The sequence below is a fragment of the Triticum aestivum genome, chromosome 4A, assembly GCF_018294505.1.
Source record: "Triticum aestivum cultivar Chinese Spring chromosome 4A, IWGSC CS RefSeq v2.1, whole genome shotgun sequence".
Classification (NCBI taxonomy): domain Eukaryota; kingdom Viridiplantae; phylum Streptophyta; class Magnoliopsida; order Poales; family Poaceae; genus Triticum; species Triticum aestivum.
In genome coordinates, this window is record NC_057803.1 from 189,536,081 (window position 1) to 189,555,643 (window position 19,563).

General features: G+C 44.1%; 1 long non-coding RNA gene across 1 annotated transcript; it reads right to left on the bottom strand.

The window, feature by feature from the left end:
- Positions 1–10,031: 10,031 nt before the first annotated feature.
- LOC123081925 (uncharacterized) lies at positions 10,032–13,451 on the bottom strand. Its single transcript, XR_006438843.1, has 2 exons — positions 13,036–13,451; positions 10,032–10,303 (listed from the first exon to the last, which is right to left on the bottom strand). It is a non-coding gene; the product is annotated as an uncharacterized lncRNA (long non-coding RNA).
- Positions 13,452–19,563: the final 6,112 nt, after the last annotated feature.

The window sequence follows — 19,563 nt, forward strand, 5'->3', positions numbered from 1 at the left end:
CTGTAATAAAGGGAACAGCCACTGGAGCAGAATTACCCTAGATACTTGGTAGATAAGAAGGCTGGCAAGGTCAATAGAAGTATATTGGATGTATTATGTTAATGTGTACTTTACTAGTACTCCTAGTAGCACCAGGGTATTAGATACCGGTTCGGTTGCTAAGTGTTAGTAACTCAAAATAAAAGCTACAGAATAAACAGAGACTAGCTAAAGGTGAGATGACGATATGTGTTGGAAGTATTTCCAAGGTTGATCAAATATCGTACGCTCCCTCTACCATCGAGATTGGTGTTTGCGTTGAGTATAGACATGATTGGATTATGTCTATCGCAATACGGTTATTCACTTAAAGAGAATAATGGTTACTCTGTTTATTTGAATAATACCTTCAATGGTCTTACACCTGAAATGAATGGTTTATTGAATCTCGATCGTAGTGATACACATGTTCATGCCAAAAGATAGTAATGATAGTAGCACCTACTTGTGGCACTGCCACGTAAGTCATATCGGTATAAAACGCATGAAGAAGCTCCATGTTGATGGATCTTTGGGCTCACTTGTTTTGAAAGGTTTGAGACATGCGAACCATGTCTATTGGTGTATATGCATGAAGAAACTCCATGCAAATGGACCATTTGGACTCACTTGATTTTGAATCACTTGAGACATGCAAATCATACCACATGGGCAAGATGACTGAAAGCCTCGTTTTCAGTAAAATGGAACTAGAAAGCAACTTGTTGGAAGTAATACATTTTGATGTGTGCAACCCAATGAGTGCTGAGGCATGTAGTGGATATCGTTATGTTCTTACTTCACAGATGATTTGAGTATATTTACTTGATGAATCACGAGTCTGAATTATTGAAAGGTTCAAGTAATTTCAGGGTGAAGTTGAAAGATCGTCGTGACAAGAGGATAAAATATCTATGATATGATCATAGAGATGAATATCTGAATTACGAGTTTGGCACAGAATTAAGACATTGTGGAAATTGTTTCACAACTAATACAGCCTGGAACACCATAGTGTGATGGTGTGTCTGAACATCATAACTGCACCCTATTGGATATGATGCATACCATGATGTCTCTTATCGAATTACCATGATAGTTTATGGGTTAGGCATTAAAGACAACCACATTCACTTTAAATAGGGCACCACGTAATTCCGATGAGATGACACCATATGAACTATGGTTTAGAGAAACCTAAGCTGTCATTTCTTAGAAGTTTGGGGCTGCGATGCTTATGTGAAAAAGTTTCAGGCTGATAAGCTCGAACCCAAAGCGGATAAATGCATCTTCATAGGACACCCAAAACAGTTGGGTATACCTCCTGTCTCAGATCCGAAAGCAATAAGGGATTGTTTCTAGAATCGGGTCCTTTCTCGAGGAAAAGTTTCTCTCGAAAGAATTGAGTGGGAGGATGGTGGAGACTTGATGAGGTTATTGAACCGTCTCTTCAACTAGTGTGTGGCAGGGCACAGGAGTTGTTCCTGTGGCACCTACACCAATTGAAGTGGAAGCTTATGATAGTGATCATGAAACTTCAGATCAAGTCACTACCAAACCTCGTGGGATGACAAGGATGCGTACTACTTCAGAGTGGTACGTAATCCTGTCTTGGAAGTCATGTTGCTAGACAACAATGAACCTACGAGCTATGGAGAAGCGATGGTGGGCCTGGATTCCAAAATGGCTCGAGGCCATATAATCCGAGAGAGGATCCATATATGAAAACAAAGTGTAGACTTTGGGAGAACTACTTGATGGTCGTAAGGCTGTTAGGTACATATGGTTTTTAAAAGGAAGACGGACAATGATGGTAGGTATCACCATTAAGAAATCTCGACTTGTCGTTAAGATGTTTTCCGACAAGTTCAAGGAGTTGACTGCGATGAGACTTTCTCACTCGTAGCGATGCTAAGAGTCTGTTGGAATTATATTAGCAATTACTGCATTATTTGTGAAATCTTGCAGATAGGATGCCAAAAAAACCATTGTTTCCTCGACGATTTTTGAGGAAAGGTTGTATGTGATACAACCGGAAGGTTTTGTTAATCCTGAAAGATGCTAATAAGTATGCAAAGCTCCAGCAATCCTTCTAAGGACTGGAGTAAGCATCTCGGAGTTGGAATGTATGCTTTGATAAAATGATCAAAGTTTTGGGTGTATACAAAGTTTATGAGAAACTTGTATTTCCAAAGAAGTGAGTGGGAGCACTATAGAATTTCTGATGAATATATGTTGACATATTGTTGATCAGAAATGACGTAGAATTTCTGGAAAGCATATAGGGTTATTTGGAAATTATTTTTCAATGGAAAGCCTGGATTAAGCTACTTGAACATTAAGCATCAAGATCTATAAGGATAGATCAAAAAATTCTTAATGGTACTTTCAAATGAGCACATACCTTGACATGATCTTGAAGGTGTTCAAGATGGACCGGTCAAAGAAGGAGTTCTTGCCTGAGTTGTAAGGTATGAAGTTAAGACTTAAAGCTCGACCACGGCGGAAGAAAGAGGAAGGACGAAGGTCGTCCCCTATGCTTTTGTCATAGGCTCTATACGGTATGCCATGCTGAGTACCGCACCTGAGGTGTGCCTTGCCACATATCTGGCAAGAGGGTACAAAGGTAATCTAGGAGTAGATCACCAGATAGCGGTCTAAATTATCCTTAGAGGAATAAGGATATGTTTCTCGGTTATGGAGGTGATAAAGAGTTCGACGTAAAGAGTTACGTCGATGCAAGCTTAACACCTATCCGGATAGCTCTGAGTAGAGATACCGGATACGTATAATGGAGCAACAATTTAGAATAGCTCCAAGTAGAACAGTTATTTGAAATGGCTCCAAATATAGCGTAGTAGCTGCATCTACAAGATGACATAGAGATTTGCGAAGTACATACGGATCTGAAAGATTCAGACCCGTTGACTATAACATCTCTCACAAGCATAACATGTTCAAACCCAGAACTCATCGAGTGCTAATCACATGGTAATGTGAACTAGATTATTGACTCTAGTAAACTCTTTGGGTGTTAGTCACATGGGGATGTGACCTTGAGTGTTAATCACATATCGATGTGAACTGGATTATTGACTCTAGTGCAAGTGGGAGACTGTTGGAAATATGCCCTAGAGGCAATAATAAATTAGTTATTATTACATTTCCTTGTTCATGATAATCGTTTATTATCCATGCTAGAATTGTATTGATAGGAAACTCAGATACATGTGTGGATACATAGACAACACCATGTCCCTAGTAAGCCTCTAGTTGACTAGCTCGTTGATCAATAGATGGTTACGGTTTCCTGACCATGGACATTGGATGTCATTGATAACGGGATCACATCATTAGGAGAATGATGTGATGGACAAAGACCCAATCCTAAGCCTAGCACAAGATCATGTAGTTCGTATGCTAAAGCTTTTCTAATGTCAAGTATCATTTCCTTAGACCATGAGATTGTGCAACTCCTGGATACCGTAGGAGTGCTTTGGGTGTGCCAAACGTCACAACGTAACTGGGTGGCTATAAAGGTACACTACAGGTATCTCCGAAAGTGTCTGTTGGGTTGGCACGAATCGAGACTGGGATTTGTCACTTCGTGTAAACGGAGAGGTATCTCTGGGCCCACTCGGTAGGACATAATCATAATGTGAACAATGTGATCAAGGAGTTGATCATGGGATGATGTGTTACGAAACGAGTAAAGAGACTTGCCGGTAACGAGATTGAACAAGGTATCGGGATACCAACGATCGAATCTCGGGCAAGTATCGTACCGCTAGACAAAGGGAATTGTATACAGGATTGATTAAGTCCTTGACATCGTGGTTCATCCGATGAGATCATCGTGGAACATGTGGGAGCCAACATGGGTATCCAGATCCCGCTGTTGGTTATTGACCGGAGAGTCATCTCGGTCATGTCTGCATGTCTCCCGAACCCATAGGGTCTACACACTTAAGGTTCGGTGACGCTAGGGTTATAGAGATATTAGTATGCGGTAACTCGAAAGTTGTTCGGAGTCCCGGATGAGATCCCGGACGTCACGAGGAGTTCCGGAATGGTCCGGAGGTAAAGATTTATATATGGGAAGTCTTGTTTTGGTCGCCGGAAAAGTTTCGCGCATTATCGGTATTGTACCAGGAGTGCCGAAAGGGGTCCGGGGGTCCACCAAGGGGGTCCACCTGCCCCGGGGGGCCACATGGGCTGTAGGGGTGTGCGCCTTGGCCTATATGGGCCAAGGGAACCAGCCCCAAGAGGCCCATGCGCCAAGAGATAAGGGAAAGAAAGAGTCCTAAAGGGGGAAGGCACCTCCTAGGTGCCTTGGGGAGGATGGACTCCTCCCTGGCCGCACCCTTCCTTGGAGGAAGGGCCAAGGCTGCGCCCCCCCCCCCTCTCCCTTGGCCCTATATATAGTGGGGGGAAGGGAGGGCAGCCGCACCTAAGCCCTGGCGCCTCCCTCTCCCTCCCATGACACATCTCCCTCCTCCCGCAGCGCTTGGCGAAGCCCTGTTGGAATCCCGCTACTTCCACCACCACGCCGTCGTGCTGCTGGATCTCCATCAACCTCTCCTCCCCCCTTGTTGGATCAAGAAGGAGGAGATGTCGCTGCTCCGTACGTGTGTTGAACGCGGAGGTGTCGTCCGTTCGGCGCTAGGATCATCGGTGATTTGGATCACGACGAGTACGACTCCATCAACCCCGTTCTCTTGAACGCTTCCGCGCGCGATCTACAACGGTATGTAGATGCACTCTCCTTCCCCTCGTTGCTGGTTTCTCCATAGATAGATCTTGGTGACACGTAGGAAAATTTTGATTTTCTGCTACGTTCCCCAACATGGCTTCCATAGCAGCTTCACGAATAGAGTTGAAGAATGTTGCTCGTGGTACTCGAGAAATGAAAAAGTATTGCCCCATAGTCTTTGGGTAAACTCCCTTCACACGGTGGAGGTGTACCTCCACGTACCAAAGTTCGACTACATTCTCCATGAAAGGATAACCCTTGTAGACTACATCTCCTTCAAGATGAATATGCTTCATCATGTCCTTCAGGATCTTTGGGTAATCTTGATCACTGGTTAGGGTCATGATCGTTTCCGGACCCTTCAGAAAAGACTCGTAAAGGGTTGTCATCTACAGGTATAAAATAGAAGGGTTCCCAAGGATATTGTATATATTTCCTTGGGTGAAATGTGGTTGTTTCCCCGGGAAAGGTTTGGGGTCATGGGTTCAAGACTTAAGTCTACGCGAGATAGCAAGAGAGGCACTCACAATCAACAACAACTCATAATATCTCACATGAGATTCCAACCACATCAACTTTTATTGCTTCATGAGCTATTACAATTTCCATTTCTTAACTCAACTCAGCATCCCCAACGAAAATAAAAATGCGTTCCACATTTATTACATGCTTTATTCCAATATATCAAGATCTCAACTACTCAACTCAAGATTTCCTTGGGTCTGAACATTCTCTGGCAAAATGTCCTACTCCTTTGCAGTGTAAACAAATGACGTCAGACATATCCAGGGGCTTCCTGGTGGTTATCTTGGCTCCTTGGGTTCTTGGCTTCCTTTTTGGGCATTTGCTTGCATAATGACCTGTATGCTTGCACTTGAAACATGTGATATGACTCCAGTCCTTCTTTGCAAAGACTTGGTTGTTTAGGGGATACATGCTCTTTCTCTTCCCGGACTTCTTGGTTCTGGTCAATTCTTTTATCTCTTGTGAATCAAACTCCACTTCTTCCATCGGGAAGTCTCCCAGATACTCTTGGCAATACAGTGAAAAATGTCCTTCTTCTCCACATGAATAGCAGGCATTGAAGTAAAATCTATTTAAGCCTTCTCCATTAGGGCCGTCAACATCTTCCTTCATCACAGGTTCTTTTAAACTTTCCCCGAGGGCTTCTTTCATTGCTCCATTCTAATGCTTGCTAATTTCTTGTACCTTGGGGTAAATATGATAGTGGGCAGGGTAGTGCGTAGTTCCTTCACACAAGAAACAAGTAACCTACCTAGTTGGGCATTCTTCCGCTCGGTGATTTCCTTCACAATGAGGGCATCCATCCTTGTGTTCTTCATGGGTATGTCCTATCTCACCGCAAATCTTGCATGCATAAGGTTTCCTCATTTTATTGACATAGGGCTTCGGAATAAGACGAGACCTTAGTAGAGTCATCTTGAATTCCTCCCAAGTTTTTGCTCCATCACATCCTTGTATGGCTTGATGCATCATCCACCATATTGCAACACTTTTTATAAAGTACTGAAGAGCGTATTGAACCTCATACTTCCTTGCAACCAAGTTGTTTCCGAAGTGGTTCTCCATGTTCCAAATCCATGGCTCTGCCTCCGGCCGAGTCGTCGGTCAGAAGAATACAAGTCCATCTTCATTCATCATCTATTGGGTCGAAGGGTTTTAGGATGAGATATAAGAGAAGGATGGAGGGATAAACACACAATACAAACAAAAGTTTTGAAGAAACGGGTTTTATTTTGTGGCTATCAGAAAACACACATAGAATATGACAGCTCACAAATCATCGCATCTAACATGAGTATACAACAAGGGTTCGGTCTTCTGAAGGTCATATAAATCATGGAATTCGTCAGTGTCTTCAAATTCTTCAATTCTTCAGAGGCTTCGACTGTTGTAGCTTCAATTCTTCTAGTGTATGGTGAAGTCTGATATCTTGTCCTTCTCGGAGTAGTTTCATCAGTTGATCCTCCATGTGGTCAAAGGGAAAAGGGGTATTGTCTAACTATTTGAGGTAAAAGGAAATATTTGATAAAGCTCAGAAAAGAAGAGAGGTAAAGGATCTTTTTGAAAATAAAGTTTTAGAGAAATCCTTTACTGAGGGCTTTCCAATTTTCTAGGGTCACATCCTACAGTCAACATGTGCTCTAATACCATCTCTGTAGCGACCCGACCTCAAACGGTCAAGCCTCTGTGTATCTGTGCCATCCCTGGATCGGTATACTGGCACACACAGTACATAAATGCATATATCAAAGTGCAATCACATGTATAAATAACGTAAAACTGATATTTACCTCATAAGTCTTAGCGGAAACAATCGAACTGGTGTGGAGTCCCATCAACGACAATGAAAAGTTGAGTGTAGACCGTAACCCTACAATGTAACTCTTACCCGTCGTAGAAGTTCCTGCAACATAAGATGCTGCAGCCCTAAAGGTCAGTACTTTGAATGTACTGGCAAGTCACATCATAAGAATGATGAACCTATTTGTACATGCAATTTGGCTGGTGGAAAGCTCTAAGTTTAGTTTTTGCATAAAGCTAGTTTTTGCCTAGAATAAAAGATTTTATTCTACCACTACAAAATAGCATAGGGTGAGTTGGCAAACCCAACTCGACCCGTTCCCAAAGTTTCATTTAAAACCCAACTGTTTAAATTAAGGGTGATGAGATCTCCCAGCATTTCCACTATTAGATGCTCAAGTTGTCTTTAACCGGGGACACGGCTAATCGATTAGGTTTTAACACTCTACAGAGATTTGTGCACTTTTCCCTACAAGACTCGATCGCTTCCCTTGAAATTCTCGCACTGTGTGGTGTTTGAGAACAGGATGACCGAGACATAGTCTTCCAAAAGTATTTTCCTTAACCCACGGATAGGCCGGTACACCTACTCATTCTACATCTGCTAGCCCATCCCGGAAGAGGTCACACTAACTACTCAACTAAGCCAGAGCCCAAAGTTTCATTTAAAACCCAACTATTTAAATTAAGGGTGATGAGATCTCCTAGCATTTCCACTACTAGATGCTCCAGTTGTCCATAACCGGGGACACGGCTAATCAATTAGGTTTTAACACTCTGCAGAGGTTTGTGTACTATTCCCCCACAAGACTTGATTGCCTCCCTTGAAATTCTCGCACTGCGTGGTGTTTGAGAACAGGATGACCAAGACATATTCTTTCGAAAGTATTTCCCCTTAACCCACGGATAGGCCGGTACACCTACTCATTCTACATCTGCTAGCCCATCTCGGAAGAGGTCACACAAACTACTCAACTAAGCCAGAGCCCATATCGGCTTGTGGCTGCACACGTAAGCTTCTAGACATGAGAATACGATTGATCTCTTTGAGCCTGAGCGGACGGACCACTAGTGGTGCACCACCATGGATTTCCCATGCATGCCCACTGTACTTTGCCACCATTCAACCCAATTACTGCCCAGGTAGTTCATTTAAGTCTTGGGCTTGATTACCACTTTATCACTCAAGTCTCGCCATGAACACTTCCCAATCCACGTCTACATTTGCGAGGCAGAAATAAACTTGCACGGTGGTGACAAGGTTGTATGGTTCAAACCTACCTCAAATGAACTACTAGGTAAAAGCGTAGCCATTCAGCATAAAGTTCCTACCATGCAATCCTACCGCAAAGGACTAAGTGCATAGATAAAACATAGGTAATTGAAAGAATGGTCAAATGTGAACTTGCCTGGTAATAGTTGATGAAGATTATATCGCTCTCAGAAATTTCCTTAATAGAACTATTTGTCACTCTCTGATGAGAATCTATAAAGTCAAACATTGCACTCACATAAGCAATCATTTCAGAGAACCAAGAAGAACATGCAAAGCAAAAACTCTCGGAAAAACCAAATGAACATAAAACACACTCAACTATCACAAAATATTCTAAGTGCAACACAACATAGGCATGGGGTTCAGAATTTGTGATGTGAAGCATGGTGCATACAAGTCATACGAGTAGAACTACTATGGACAGATCCAAAGTGTGTGAAAAGTGCCATGAGATTGGTCCAAGTGATAGGGTTTGGCTACGGTGACAAAGTGCAAAAAGAATCAACTTAATTGGAGCTACGGTTTAGGAGATATGGCCAATTGAAGTTTGAATTCGAATATGAATAAAGTTCAAATTTGAACCTGACAAAAGTTTACAAATATGATAGTACTGGATAGATCTAATCATGACGAAGAATTTGCCGCTGTTTTCATCGATCTATGGTTAAAAAGTTATGGCTACTCAAAGTTTAGGGGCTAATCTGAAGAAGAAAAACTACTACAAATAAGTCCCTGACACTTGGCGGCTCCTGGCTGGCTGAGCAGCGTCTGCTGTGGGGCTTATACGCGAACGACCGTAACTTAGGCAAAACAGCGGCGACGGCTAAAAAAAATAAACCGAAGATTGGTTTACTAAAACCGAATGGTTTATTAAAAACCATAGTTAACCTGCCAGTTCCAAAAAACTAAACTAAAAGCACGGGAGAAGGGGGTCGGCTTACAGCGGGCGACGACAAATAGGGGACGGCGACGTGGGCGTCGGGCGACAAACGGGGCAGCGACTGCGGTGGCCTCCGGCAGCGGTGAGGGAGTCGGGGAAGATAAGCGCGATGAGGGGTTCACGGTGGTGGTGGCGGGGGTCCTCGAGGGCGTCGGGGTCATGCTGCACAGGGATAACAGCTCCGTCCTCCAGTGAGGGCGCGGGTCGTCGGGGCGTTGTCTCCGGTGGTCCCTAGGGACAAAGAAATTGTCAACCGGATGCGCATAGAGTCGGGCTATATTTTGGTGAAGAAGAACAAGGTCGGGGTGGTTTACTGGCGGTGTTTTACTCCGGCAAGGAAGCTCCCGCTCCTGCAAGATCCAAGGCGGTGGGGCGTCGGCTACAGGTGTTGTGAGGCGAAACAGAGTGGCAGAATGGAGAGAGGTGGCTCTGGGGCTTTTATAGGCGCGGAGAGGAGGCGCGGGGGCTGTGGGATAAGCATTATCCACGAGGACGAGGTGCGGCGGTTGCGGTGGCGGGCTCACGAGCTCTATCCCGAGCGGGACGAGTGGGTGGTTGGGGACGATGGGGCTGGGCCCCACCTACAGCGGGTGTTGCGTGCGAGCGAGAGAAGAGGTGTGACGCCCCCGATTTGACCATACACTAATCATACACGCAAATATGTACGATCAAGATCAAGGACTCACGAGAAGATATCACAACACAACTCTAGACACAAATTAAAATAATACAAGCTTTATATTACAAGCCAGGGGCCTCAAGGGCTCGAATACATAAGCTCGAATACACAAGAGTCGGCGGAAGCAACAATATCTGAGTACAGTCATGAGTTAGACAAGTTTGCCTTAAAAAGGCTAGCACAAAAGCAACAACGATCGAAAAGGCAAGGCCTCCTACCTGGGAGCCTCCTAACTACTCCTAGTCGTCTACGGTCTTCACGTAGTGGTAGGCATCCTCTGGGTAGTAGTAGTCATCAGTGGTGTCGTGGCTCCTGGGATCCGTCATTTGGTCGCAACAATTGGGTATGAGGGAAAAAGAAGTAGCAAAGCAACCGTGAGTACTCATCCAAAGTACTCGCAAGACTTACATAAGATCTAAATTAAGTATGCATCTGTATCAAAGGAAAGGGTTGTATCTGTGGACTAAACTACAGAATGCCAGAAGTGAAGGGAAAAGCCTAGCCTATGAAAGACTAGCATCTTCAAGCATCTAGAAGAGTACAGATCAACATAATGTAAAGTAGTAGTGTTATCAACCTCGGCCAGAGATCCTTTCTTGACTCCCAGCGAGAAAGCAATCCCAGAGCCACACTATCCAGTTATCATCTCATCTCCATGTCTCATCTCAAGTATCCAGTTCTAGTTGTATCAATCGGGATACAACTCCAAGTGCCTGTTACCATAGGACAGGCAATCGATAGATGTTTTCTTCCCTGTAGGGGTGCACCAACTTACCCACCACGCTCGATTAACTCCGGCCGGACACACTTTCCTGGGTCATGCCCGGCCTCGGCCAAACAATACGCCGCAACCCGACCTAGGCTTAATAGAGAGGCCAACATGCCAGACTAAACCTATGCCCCCAGGGGTGATGGGCCATCGGCCCCGGGAACTCCTGCACGTTGTGTGGGCGGCCGATGAGCAGACCTAGCTACCTCCTTCAACAAGGCAGGTGCTTACGCAGTCCAACCCGGCACGCGCCGCTCAGTCACTGACGTTTATTAAGCTTCGGCTGATGCATACGACACAGAATGCCCATACTATGCCCACGTGAAGGTTAGTGCTATCAGGCCAGAGGCTCCTCGGATCAAATATCCAAATCGTAATGGATTAGGAGCACGCGGTAACGAGCAGAGACTCACGATCGATGTGACCCCGTCGCCCCATCTCGAGTACTTGCGGCAAGGGCTAAGAATGTCCGGCCACGCCTCGTAAGTATCTTGCGGGCACCTTCCAGGTCAACCCGACTCCACATCACTCCTATTAAGCTCGCACGGGTACCCCTCAGGGCCGATCCGTCTTTAGTAACATGGCTCAGTGCAAAATCACAGTAACCATAGTAATTGTGTGTCTAACACCAAGGGGAAAACCCGAGGAATCACCCCCGATGAATCCCACTCGATGTTATCATCAAGGTGAATGTAAGAGGATCCACCCTCAAAGTTCACATTTGATGGGTTGCACGACAGAGCCGTAATGGAAGTGGTTAAGGAGGAAATCACCCTCGATGACCTCGACCGTATAGCTACACTACAAAGATCTCATCAGGAGTGATGTAAGAGGTTCCACCCTCGGCACTCGATGGTAACTCTGCAGAGTCGTACAACTAGGGGAAGGGGTGATGTGTGGTGTCGGGGCCTGGACGTCGATCGCGTTGATCGAGTCATCGAACATAAAGCGAGGCAACTGGGACAAGGTGGGGGGTCACTGATGGATCTCTAACCAACCTATACTAAGCAGTTTAGGATAAGCAGGTAAGGTACGGAAGCAGGTAACAACAACGGGCTATGCATCAGAGTAGGATCATACATAAAGCAATAGCAGTTCTAATGCAAGCATGAGAGGGAAAAAATGGGCGATATCGGAATGCTCAAGGGGAGTTTGCTTGCTTGGTTGCTCTAGCAAGGAGGGGGTCATCGGTGACGTAGTCGATCACAGGGGCAACATCGGTCTCGGGGTCTACCGAAGGGGAGAGGGGGAAGAAATAGTAATTATAAAGCAAACATAGCATCACAAAGCATGACAAGACGACAAGCAGAACTAGGGTCGACCTAACATAGGGCTACACGATATAGGTGAAGGGAGAATTCAACCGGGAATGTTTTCCCGGTTCCGGACCTATGTTAGACAAATGACCGGAGGGGGAAAGTTCCATGTTCAGCATGCTAGGGGCATATGATAGATGAATGGACCGCGTTTTCGGATTCGTCTCGTCGTTCTGAGCAACTTTCATGTATAAAACTTTTTCATCTGACTTACGGATTATTTTCTACGATTTTTCAAAGTTTTATCAATATTCTAGATTTTCTAAATTACTGTAAATACGGGTTGACCAAGTCAATTTGACTAGTCAAAAGCAGAGGTGTGACCCACATGTCATAGGCTTAGATATTATTAATCTTATTAATCTTTTTACCTAACAATAGGGTCCACATGTCATATACAATACACCTAATTTAACCACTTATTAGCCTAACTACTACTACGACAATTAGCTACTAACCTAAACATGGCCGGTCTCATCCAAAGACCCAGCCGGCCATACATACATACGTACAGGGCCTGGCGGCCATGGACAAGAGCGGCAGCAGCAACAAATACGCAGCGGCAGCGGCGACATGCATCAGCAGCGGCGGGAAAGAGCAGCAGACCACGGCAAGTGGGAGCGTGTGCGGGCGCCGGCGGCAGCGGCAGGAGGCAGCAGCTAGCAGCAGCCGTCCAGAGGCGAACAACGGCGGCCAGAGGCGGGCGACTGTAGGCGAGCGCAGGGGCGGGACAGAAGCAGGCCGAGCAAACGGCATCAGGCAGAGCGGAGCAAAAAGCAGCAGCAGTACTAGGCAGCTCAACGCAGTAGCAGCGCCAGCAACAGGCACGCGGGCGTGGGCGCGCGCGCACAGCAGCGGCAGCCGCACGTACGCGCACGCAGGGGTTCGGGCATGACGGTGATGGCGGCCTACAGAGTCCAAATCGAAGGGGGGAAGGGGGAATCAGTGGAGGTCCTCACTGTGAGCGCGGCGGCGTGGTCGAGGAGGCCGGGGATGGAGCGAAGGCGACAAATCCATCGATGGTGTCGCGGTGGCCGGAGGTAGAAGACGATGTCGATCCCTGCGATCCAGGGGCTCCCGGCTGCAATTGGTGGATGTAGTCGAAGGAGTGAACGTCGAAGAAGCTCGCGGACGAGGTGGCTGGGCGCGGGGAGCTCGATAGGCACGTGGACGTCGGAGACCATGGCGGCGAGGGCTCGGGCGTGTGCGAGGGCAAGAGTTACGGCGCGAGGGGGAGGGAGGAGAGGTTAGGGTTCAGCCGAGGGGGGTCGAGAGGTACTTGTAGGTCGCCGGGGAGGTGGTGGATGGCCGGCACGTGGTCGATCCGCGGCGTGGACGGGCGCACGACGGCCACCCAGCCCCCTGTGAACAGAGGAAGGAGAAATAGGGGGAGTTGGGCTGGGCTGTGTACTGTAGCAATGGGCTACAGTGCACAGTGTAGCTTTGTCTCCCCTTTTTTTATAATTTATTTTCTGTTTTAAACATTCATTGTTGTTTTCTATATCTAGCTACAGCTTGGTATTTATTTGACCGAGCAAACGATTTTTGTTGTAGACGAAACCTGGCACATAAATCATGCACAATATGTTGGTGTTGCACAAAAAGTTTTAGAGCCAAAGGAATTGTTCAAACAATTTTTTGGAAAACGAATAAGACAATTAATATGTCATTGGGCCACTTTATATTTTCCTAGGGATTAAAGGGAGAGCCAAATGATGTTGGAAGCCGCATGATAATTAGCTAGTGAATAGTTGCCACCCAACCAACATTTTTGTTTTGACATTTGAAAACTTTATTTGTTTGACTTTAATTTAAAATTTGAACTGGGTTTCGAACTAACGCGAGTTTATAAATAGTAACCATGATGACGTGGCATCATTAGGAGAGAATTACGGTAGCTTAATTATCCGGGCGTCACAAGAGGTGGGCGAGCGAAGGCGGGCAGGCGAGCGTTGGCTCTCGGGCACGGGGCTGGCTCCTGGGCCGAAGCGCGGCTGGGCCGGCTCGTGCGCTCCTGGGCCGAACAGTGTTCGGTCCAAGCGGTGCTTTGTTTTTTTCAAATAGAAATAAAGCAAAAAATGCAACATAGGAAAAAAATTACATAGGCATATTATATACCCAAATGTTCAGAACAATACCCCGAATAAGATGAACTATTTTTCAAGTTCAACTAAATTCCACAAAAATTCATAAAAGTCAAACTATGCTACTGTTGCATTTAAAATAAAAAAATCATTTTAAAATACCAAAATGATTTTAAAATTATTTTCTCCTAATTATCTATCGAAGGGAATCATTTTACCCTATTTCTATTTATTTATTTTTAGGAGAAAAATAATTTGAATAGAAACCCAAATAACTCCCAATTGGATTTGAATATGGAATTTCAAACAACTTCAAATGGAAAATGAGTTTCAAATAACTTCAAAGTGACTTCCAAATTATTTCTTCGAACTCCCAACTCTGTTTCTTAAAATTTGAAGAAGTCATTATATGAATTCATTGAGTTGCTTTAAGTTTCTAAATTTGAAATGTTTCAAATGGAATTCAAATCATTTTCAAACCCCTTTTTATTTCTTTAAATAGAAGAAGTCATATTATCTTCACTCTAGGGTTTTGTGATGAGATGAATCTGAATTCATGGAGATCAAAAAATGCAAGATGAAAGTTTTGGGAAAGTCCTTTTATTCCCTCTCATTCAACATTCGAAAAAGTTTCAATTTCCACTCAATTTCACACAATCAATCACACAACAAACAAACAAAAAAACATAATTATTTATTTAATATAACATTCCAAAATTTAGAATTTTGGGATGTTACATCACCTCATGATCACAGACCTTATTCGTGATCTCAAGATGGGTGGCAAGTGCATGAAGGACATCGTCTTCACCCTCAACGAGCAAATCAACTTCCTCCAAAGCCAGATATACGATCTCCAAACCAAGTGTTTGAATATGAGGCGAGGTTTAAAGGTATGAGTTTGGCTGCCGGTTGCAGGACCCGTGAGACTCACTCCTGCTCTTATGATGGTGGACCTCTGCCATAGAAACCCGAAGACAAGATGTCTACTTCATCACCACCACCTTCTTCATCACCAAAAGAAAATTGATTATCGGGTATGGGCACTCTCCTTGGTTTCCGCCAAGCTTGGGGGAGGTGCCCCGGTATCGTATCACCCCCACTATCTTTTGCCTTTACTTATCTTAGTTCGATCCATAGTTATCTTTTGCCTTAGATGAATAAAAGTTTAGTTTGATCCTTTCTTTTTGAGAGTTTGCTTAGTGATCAATCCTTGTAATCGTGTGCGAGATATATAATAAAGTTTTAGTTTGAGTTTTTCCTTTCTTTACTTTCATGTTCCAATAAAAAGAAGGGAAATAAATGAATAAGATCATATGCTAATCTTATGGTAGGTGATGACACCATATAAGGAAAAGTATAAGTAGAAAATTTTGTTAGAGATTGACAAACATAGCATTGGTCAATGATGCAATTCATGAAAGAATTAATAAGGGAAGGGAAGATACACATATAAATACACTATCCTGGAAATCTTTTGTGATTGTGAGCCCCCATCAAAGTATTATATGCCAAAATTGTTGATGTTGGACAAGGAAGACAATGTAATGAATTATGTTTGTTCATATTCACATAGAAGTTATATGGTCATAGATCCTTCAACATGTGGTGCTTGCCCCCATCTTTGCTAGCCAAAAATTCTGCACTAAGTAGAGATACTACTTGTGCATCCAAAAACCCTTAAACCGAAATCTTATTTTCAAGTGTCCACCATACCTACCTAAGGATTGAGTCAGATCCTTCAAGTAAGTTGTCATCGGTGCAACAAGGCAATAAAAATTTCTCCTAAAAGTGTGAGATCATTTAGTGTAAGAGAAAATTGAGTGTTGTACGAACTTGTGATGGTGAAGAATAAAAGTGAGAGACTGCATAATAAAGGTTGCCATCACAAGGGGCAATAAAACATGACGTTCTTTTGCACTAAGGGGTTGAGCATACAAACAAATAAGCGCATGGCAACTTCTGCTTCCCTCTGCGAAGGGCCTATCTTTTACTTCTATACAAGAGTCAAAGTTTTTCTCTCTATTCCTTTTACTTTTCTCCTTTGGCAAGCATCATATGATGAGGAAAGATCTAAGCACATATGTCTAGTTGAATATGGGTGGCATAAGTTATTATTGTTGACATCACCCTTGAGGTGAATACGTTGGGAGGCGAAACTATAAGCCCCTATATTTCTATGTGTCGGTTGAAACATTTTGCTCATGTGTATGTGGTGAGTGTTAGCAATCATAGAAGACTATATGATGGTTGAGTATGTGGAATTGCCTAAAGGATCTGATACATCACCCTTCCTGAAAAGATGATGAATTGTAGTTGCAAAGTTGACTGAGAACATAGTTTGTTGGTTTCTAATAGAGTTTACACTTTATACTTCGATAGTGTGATGAATTGTTACTTATTCATAAGAAGTCTATGATAAAAGTTCTATGTCAAAGTTTGTTGTTGCTATAATAATTCACATGATGCGTCTATATATGTCTGTATTTTCTTTTTATTGACACCTCTCTCTTTAAGCATGTGGACATGTTTTTCGATTTCGGTTTTCGCTTGAGTGCAATGAGGATAATCGTCAAGTTAGGGACCCAGTCCATGTAATTGCTACCATCATCTTTCAACTTAGCTTTCTCTAGGAACGCATTAAAATTCAAGGGAACGGTAGCACATGCCATTGATCTACAACAACATAGATGTGCAAAAACTATCAGGACTAAGTTCATGATAAATTTAAGTTCAATTAATCATATTACTTAAGAACTCCCACTTAGATAGACATCCCTCTAGTCATCTAAATGATCATGTGATCCATATCAACTAAACCATGTCCGATCATCACGTGAGATGGAGTAGTTTTCAATGGTGAACATCTCTATGTTGATCATATCTACTATATGATTCACATTCGACCTTTCGGTCTCAGTGTTCCGAGGCCATATCTGCATATGCTAGGCTCGTCAAGTTTAACTCGAGTATTCTGCATGTGCAAAACTGCCTTACACCTGTTGTATGTGAACGTAGAGCTTATCACACCCAATCATCACGTGGTGTCTCGGCATGATGAACTATAGCAAAGGTGCACACTCAAGAAGAACACTTATACCTTGAAATTTAGTGAGGGATCATCTTATAATGCTACCGTCGTACTAAGAAAAATAAGATGCATAAAAGATAAACATCACATGCAATCAAAATATGTGACATGATATGGCCATCATCATCTTGTGCCTATGATCTCCATCTCCAAAGCACCGTCATGATCTCCATCATCACCAGCTTGACACCTTGATCTCCATCGTAGTCTCGTTGTCGTCTCGCCAACTATTGTTTCTACAACTATCGCTACCGCATAGTTATAAAGAAAAGAAATTACATGGCGATTGCATTTCATACAATAAAGCGACAACCATATGGCTCCTGCTAGTTGCTGATAACTTTTACAAAACATGATCATATCATACAACAACTTATATCTTATCACGTCTTGACCATATCACATCACTACATGCCCTGCAAAATCAAGTTAGACGCCCTCTACTTTCTTGTTGCAAGTTTTACGTGGCTTCTACGGGCTTCTAGCTAGAACGTTCTTACTTACGCATCAAAACCACAACGATTTTTCATCAAGTGTGTTGTTTTAACCTTCAACAAGGACCGACCGTAGTAAAATTCGAGTCAACTAAAGTTGGATAAACAGACACCCGCCAGCCACCTTTATGCAAAACAAGTTGCATGTCTATCGGTGGAACCGGTCTCATGAACGTGGTCATGTAAGGTTGGTCCAGGCCGCTTCATACAGCAATGCTGCCGAATCAAAATAAGACATTGGTGGTAAGCATTATGACTATTATCGCCCACAACTCTTTGTGTTCTACTCATGCATATCATCTACGCATAGACCTGGCTCGGATGCCACTGTTAGGGAATGTAGCATGCAATTTCAAAAAAATCCTACAATCACGCAAGATCTATCTAGGAGATGCATAGCAACGAGAGGGGGAGAGTGTGTCCAAGTACCCTCGTATACCGAAAGCGGAAGCGTTAGGTTAACACGGTTTATGTAGTCGAACGTCTTCACGATCCAACCGATCTAGCACCTCTGAGTTCAGCACACGTTCAGCTCGATGACGTCCCTTGAACTCTTGATCTAGTAGAGGGTCGAGGGAGAGTTCTGTCAGCATGATGGCATGGTGACGGTGATGGTGATGTGATCCGAGCAGGGCTTCACCTAAGCACTACGACGATATGACCGGAGGAGTAAACTGTGGACGGGACACCTCACACGGCTAAGAGAACAATTGATGTGCTATGAGGTGGCCCCCTGCCCCCGTATATAAAGGAGGGGGAGGAGGCCTGCCACCAAGGGGCATGCCATGGGGGGATTCCTACTAGGACTCCACTCCTAGTAGGATTCGGCCCCCTTTTTTCCTTTCTCATCGGAGGGGAAAAGGAAGGGGAAGGGGAGGGAGAGGGAGAGGGAAAGGGGTCGCGCCCCCTCCTCCTTGTCCTCTTCGGACTCCCTTGGAGCGGGGCACGCGCCACCCCTTGCGGGCTCCCCTCTATCCCCCTAAGGCCCATGTAGGCCTAATACTTCCTCGGGGGATTCCGGTAACCCCTCGGTACTCCGAAATATACCCGAACCTTCCCGAAACCATTCCGGTGTCCGAATATCATCGTCCAATATATCAATCTTTACCTCTCGGCCATTTAAAGACTTCTCGTCATGTCCGTAATCTCATCTGGAACTCTGAACAAACTTTGGTCACCAAAAACACATAACTCATAATACAAATTGTCATCGAATGTTAAGCGTGCGGACCTTATGGGTTCGAGAACTATGTATACATGACCGAGACACATCTCCGGTCAATATCCAATAGTGGAACCTAGATGCTCATATTGGTTCCTACATATTCTACAAAGATCTTTATTGGTTAAACCGCAATAACAACATACGTTATTCCCTTTGTCATCGGTATGTTACTTGCCTGAGATTCGATCGTCGGTATCCTCATACCTAGTTCAATCTTGTTACCGGCAAGTCTCTTTAGTCGTTCTGTAATGCATTGATATCGCTTGAAGCTACGTCGGTTTTTCCCCAAAGAGGAAGGGATGATGCAGCACAGCGGCGGTAGGTATTTCCCTCAGATATGAAACCAAGGTTATCGAACTAGTAGGAGAACCAAGCAACACAACGTAAACAGCCCCTGCACACAAATAACAACCACTCGCAACCCGATGTGTTAAAGGGGTTGTCAACCCTTTCGGGTATCGGCGCCAGAAATGGTGCGTGGACAGGAGATAAATTTGTGATAGATTGAAATAACAGATCACAAATAAAATAAAGTGCAACAAAGTATTTGTGGTTTTTTGGTTTAATAGATCTTAAAATAAAAGCAAATAAAA